Below are 6,087 nucleotides of genomic sequence, written 5' to 3' on the forward strand. Positions count from 1 at the left end.
TATATATATGTGTGTGTATATATATATCCCACAGACCAAAAGATGAACAATCATCCCCCACCCTGTCTACAATAGCAACGATCACCGATTACCCATCAAGATAGTTTCCTGATATTTCTCTAATATTGTATTGAAACTTTGGAAAACGGGCAGTTATTTCAGGGAAGAGAGTAAGTCGATTACATTTACCTTCGTACTTAATTGGTTCCTATTTTATCGACTCCAAAATCTTGAAAACAAAGACAACGACGGTTATATTTGAACTTAGAACGTACAGACGGACAAAATGGCACTAATCTTTGAATCCGCTGTTCTCAAGATTCTGTCTCCTCATCGCCTTGATATATCTGTAACATTCCTTTGTACTAGAGGCAAATGCCAGAAGTTTTGACGGATAGGTTTACTTCGGCCCCAATGCTCAAATGGTACTGAAATTTATCGACACCGAGAGGATGAGCGGTAAAGTCTACCTCGGTGTGAATTGATCTCAGAGCATAAAGACGGACGAAATGCCATTTAGCATTTTGTGCGGCTTGCGTAACGACTTTTCCAGCTCGCTGCCTTAATAGTGTATCTGTAAGAATAAAAAATCTAGATAGCATTTATTATACAAACTAGTGTTTTATGCAGAAGAACAACAAAAACTACATCGTTAGCAACGTGTTTGGCTCCTGGACTTTTGAGAATATAATACTGATTAATTTATCTCTTCTTACAAATTGATTTAATTTACGCATCTAATGTCTTAGGCGGAAAGTTTTCAAAGTGACAATATTCCATTAACCCCATTAACCCACCGAATATAACGCATATATGACCCTGTTAATTATAATTGGATTTATTAACTGTAGGTGCTACGAATCCCAAAATTGCGACCTGCACGACTACGAGGTATCTTCGGTAAAGACATGTTTCAGAATACAAATAACACACAAGAAAATGTAGTCCTAGATACTGTATACAAGAAAAATATATACGGAAAGTTTCCAGCCTCGGTGGGCGTTATTGAAGGTTTTCGTTGTGAGACGCTAACATGGAGAATAAGATAAAAATATCAATAAAAAAGCTACATCTTAACATCCACACACTTACGTCGAGCCTATACATCGGTTCCGAGCATATTGCGGCCCGCAGGACCTTTTGGATCGCGCGTGTAACAAATATTTTTTGTTATGTTGGTCAGCTCATATGAGCCATGTCTTAGGCGGCTCACATGAATGATAAACATCCATTTCCCATGCGGTCTATTTCTAGCAAAAAGCTGGTTTAAAGGTCACGATATGTGAGTGCAAATGCTGTTTAAAACGGTCCTGTATCATACTCGTATATTTTCCTCTGATCTCTGTTTGTTTCGTTTTATCTGGCGTGATGGTGGCTTCATTCATTATAGATTTCACTTTATGTTCTTGCTGTAGCGTGAAGTCATCGTTTATTCTGCAGGATCATTCCAGATTTACTTCAGATTTGATTTTCGAGCTCATGAAAGGTCAAGAAGAACCGCTGATTTTCACCGAATGCCTACTGAATATCATACTATATCTATGTTGCCAGGGGGAATGTTATTCAATTAGGTTTAAGAAGTTTCTAATGGCGTTATTCTTCATATTTAGAGAGAAAAGATATGTGAATCAGATAATTCTCCTAGATCTGTTTTCGTTTTTTTCTCGTGGATCACGGTTAGGCATATATTTAACTTTATGTCTAAATCACTTAGTATCAAGCAATTTATATATGAAGGAGCTGCTTTATCAGATATTTCTTTAGAAGAAGATAAGCTCGAGATCCAGCAGCTAATATTAAGTACTAGGTTTTTAAGTAACATGGGTGAGCTTCAGGATACTGTTAAAATGTCATAGATTTTCATTAGATTTATGATACGGTTTATTACCTGTGGCTAAAACTAGGAAAACATACATGAAGTATGTTTTCCTAGATAGATAGATGGATAGATAGATCGATAGATCGATAGATAGATAGATAGATAGATAGATAGATAGATAGATAGATAGATATATAGGCCATTAAGCATGAAATGTCTGATTTTGAACTGAAGGTTTATCTTACTTTATTTCAACAAAAAGCAATGCAGTTAATCAAAGTATCCATCTAAATTATCACCATAATTGTTTTCCATTTTATCGGTGGCTTATTCATGCCGGCAGCGAAGAATTCTGGAGAGCAAGAGGTGACGAAATCACGAAAGGCTGTTTTTACAACTTCTTCAGATTTGAATTAGTGTGCTTAGTATCTGCTGTTATTCTTCGTCCCAATTTGACAAGAGTTTCAATCATAGCTTTGCAGAATTTGCAATTATCGAGATAAACCATCATCACTGTATAGATCAATGGTTTAAGCGGGGAAGGTTTCCTTAATTGTATAAGGGATAAATAATCCAACGAGGTCTCACACATCAGCGCTGTCGTATGACCTCGTTCAGATATTAAAGCCGTCACCTCGGTTTTGACTTTTTAAAATCTCATATAGACTTTTTATTAAATAGGGTTTTTTTTCACGTACTTAATAGTGTCGATATTTTGGTTGCTAATAAGAGCGAAAACTCCGCGCAAAATCTATGGGGTAAACCTAAATATTTATCTAATAAGGGTCTAGTGATTGACGAGTAAAAATCATTTACAACTTATTGTGTAAACCAGGCCTTATTTTTCTCGGGAATATTATTAAACTAAGCTAACGCAGACGATGTGTTATTTCACAGCAGTAGTTTGGTGTTTTTATTAGTACATATATGTATCTCTTTCAGAATCTTCTCTCTGACTAATCCGAATTCTATTTTAGCTGGGCTTATTCATCTAGATGCTAGTCTGTTGTTAAAGTCATGTTTATGGTCATTCAGCAAGAAATAAGCATTACTTTTAGATAGTCGTTTCTCATAATCTATCTTTAACGTTTCGGCGATATCTTTAGCTTCATCATTAATTTTTTTTTATAGGTATGAGTGTTGGCTTTCTGGTATTTATTAGTTGTACTATCATGTAAACTCTGATTGTATCATCAACTTCATATTAAATTTTAGTTTTATCTGAAAATACGAATATATTTCTAGTGGATATTATTTTCGGCAAGTCGTTTAAAAGTTTTGTTAGGAAATTAGATCTGTACATTCGGAATTTAATGTTGCTGATCATATTTATTCGTTCGTCTTGGAATGGGGCCAGATCTTTAACTCTAGGTGGTTACCTAGACGATTTTATTTAACATTCAGCAGCAAAATAAGTATGAGTACACTGACGCGGCATATAAAAGCAAGCGTAGGACACACTAACCAACCCACCAACACATTTTCACCTGAATATAACAAGAATTAAGAGGCATGATCAATTCTGTCCTTTTGGGTCATGTGATCTCAAGTTAATGTCGTAATGTTATTTGAGGTCCCTGAAAGAAATATGTGGTTCGAGGCATTAAATAAATGTCTACAAATATGGATTTCAAAACCTAAGTGTGCTGATAGATTATAGTATCAACAATATTCAGCTCTGTTGACGATATAAAAAGCTTTTCTTTCAGTTCTTTCTGCGGAAATTTTCCACATTTCATACATACATACATACATACATACATACATACATACATACACACATACATGCATACATGCATACATATATACATACGTACGTTGGTATGCATGTATATATATATATATATATATATATATATATATATATATATATATATATATATATAAATATATATATATATATATATATAGAGAGAGAGAGAGAGAGAGAAAGAGAGGGAGATAGAGGGAGAGAAAGAAAAAGAGAGAGAAAGAACGAGAGAGATAGTGTGATACAGAGATAGCTAGATAGATAGGCCATTAAGAATGAAATGTCTAATTTTGAACTGAAAGTTTATCTTAATTTATTTCAACAAAAAGCAATGCAGTTAATCAAAGTATCCATCTAAATTATCACCATAATTTTCGCCATTTTATCGGTGGCTTTTTTATGCCGGCAGCGAAGAATTCTGGAGAGCAAGAGGTGACGAAATCACGAAATGCTGTTTTTGCATCTTCTTCAGAATTGAATTTGTGTCGTTGCAAAAAGTTGTCTAATGCTTGGAAAACGTGATAGTCAGTTGGTGCAATGTCTCGTGAGTCTGGTGGATGACGGAGTACTTCCAGGTTCGGTTCCTGTAACTTGAGTAGCGTTCTTTGTGCCGCCACATGTGGTTGAGCGTTGTCTTGCAAGAGAATTGGCCTATCTCTGTTGATCAATCTCGGTTGTTTAATTGCAAGTTCACACATAATTTCATCCAATTTGTCGATTGATGTATCCATCTGCTGTAATTAACTTACCAAGTCACATGAAGCTGTAATGGATGACACCGCCGCTGGACCACCAAAATGATACCATTAACATTTTTTGGTGAATATTCTTTTTGGGATTGTAATTTGGCACTTCATTTCTATTCAACCACCGCGAAGAAAGCTTGTTATTGTTGAAAAGAATGCATTTTTCATCACACGATGATGCAAAAGTGGTTCGCTTTTATGCTGTGACAGCAAAGAATTAAAGAAAATTCAAGACGATGTGTCATTAGATGCTCGTTCAGTTCAAGTGGTACTCATTTGTCCAGCTTCTTTACCTCGTCGATTTGTTTCAGATGGACTAATACATCTGTAATCGAAACATGAAGCCTTGCTATTAAATTACGCGTAGTTTGATATGTATCCGATTCCACTACACTTTCCAGCTCATCATTATCCACCTTGGTGTCAGGTCTACTAGGGGCTGATTTTCAAGAGTAAAGTCACCAAATCGGAACTTCTCTAACCATCGATATAAAGTGCGCTCATTCGCCACATCTCTACCAAACACCTAACTGGTGTTTCGAGCTGTCCGGGATGCATTGTTTCCAAGACGGAACTAATATTCATAAACAACACGAATTTTTTATCTATCCATGGATTCACAAAAATTGATTTACAAGAGATAACTCACAATATAATCAGTCACCGTGCACAGCATTACGAAAAGTGATGATGTACCTCTTCAATGCTGTAAAACAAAGCATGGGCAGGATAAAACATTAGAGTTAACGATTATCAAACTTGGTGCATAGAAAATCGGACATCTCATTCTTAATGACCAGACAGATAAGACAGATAAATGTATGGACACCTAGGAAGCTATATAGACAGAAATCACAACGACTGACTTTTGGAAAGGGCCACTATATGTTGCATGATACAACGCTACTGCGTGGCACATTGGTCGAAGTAGCAGTTAAATCTTTGAGCAGCTAATATATAAACATAAACTAAAGCTATAACATTGCGATAAAACTCCTTGGAACAGGATGAAGTCCAAAATTTATAAAAGCTAGAAAGTTACTTTCTTTATAACAGGAAAAGCAGTGAATGAGAAATAAAAGGTAGTTCGTAACTCACATATATTTGAAACCTCTTTAAAGAGTGAATACTAATAACAAAATAGAAAAAGATTGAAAATAAAACGATGAGAATGAAAACAAGAATAAATGGAAAAAGAAAATTTAAGAGAGACAGGGAGACGATAAATAAGAAACTGAACAAAGGATGCGATGTAACAAGTGCCAAAAAAACAGAAAAAGAGGGAGAGAGAGAGAGAGAGAGAGTGCGAGAGAGAGAAGAAAGCCAGGACCATAAAGGGAGGAAAAAAGACCATTAAAGAAGAAGACGAAGAAAAGCAAGCAAAGAATGATTAAGGTAGAATGGTAAGTGCACCAGATTGGAATAGTGATGCAATATAGTCCAGAAGATAAGGCAATAATTTACAACAATCGCAGGTTTCTAATAAAGAATTACAGAAATAGAAGAATTATTCCTGAATCGAGATTTATGAGCAGATTTTGAAAGAAAGAAAAGAAAAGAAGAAACAGAATGCACATGGAAATGAAGTGTAGAAGAAACTACGACTTTAACTAAGGATAAAGACGAAACGCATACACAAACGTGTATGTGTTTGAAGGTGAACATGTATACACATATATATGTATGCATGTATACACACACATATATACATATACATATATATACATATATGCAGATATATATATATATATATATATATATATATATATATA

Source organism: Octopus bimaculoides, chromosome 3 (assembly GCF_001194135.2).
Source record: "Octopus bimaculoides isolate UCB-OBI-ISO-001 chromosome 3, ASM119413v2, whole genome shotgun sequence".
Classification (NCBI taxonomy): Eukaryota; Metazoa; Mollusca; class Cephalopoda; order Octopoda; family Octopodidae; genus Octopus; species Octopus bimaculoides.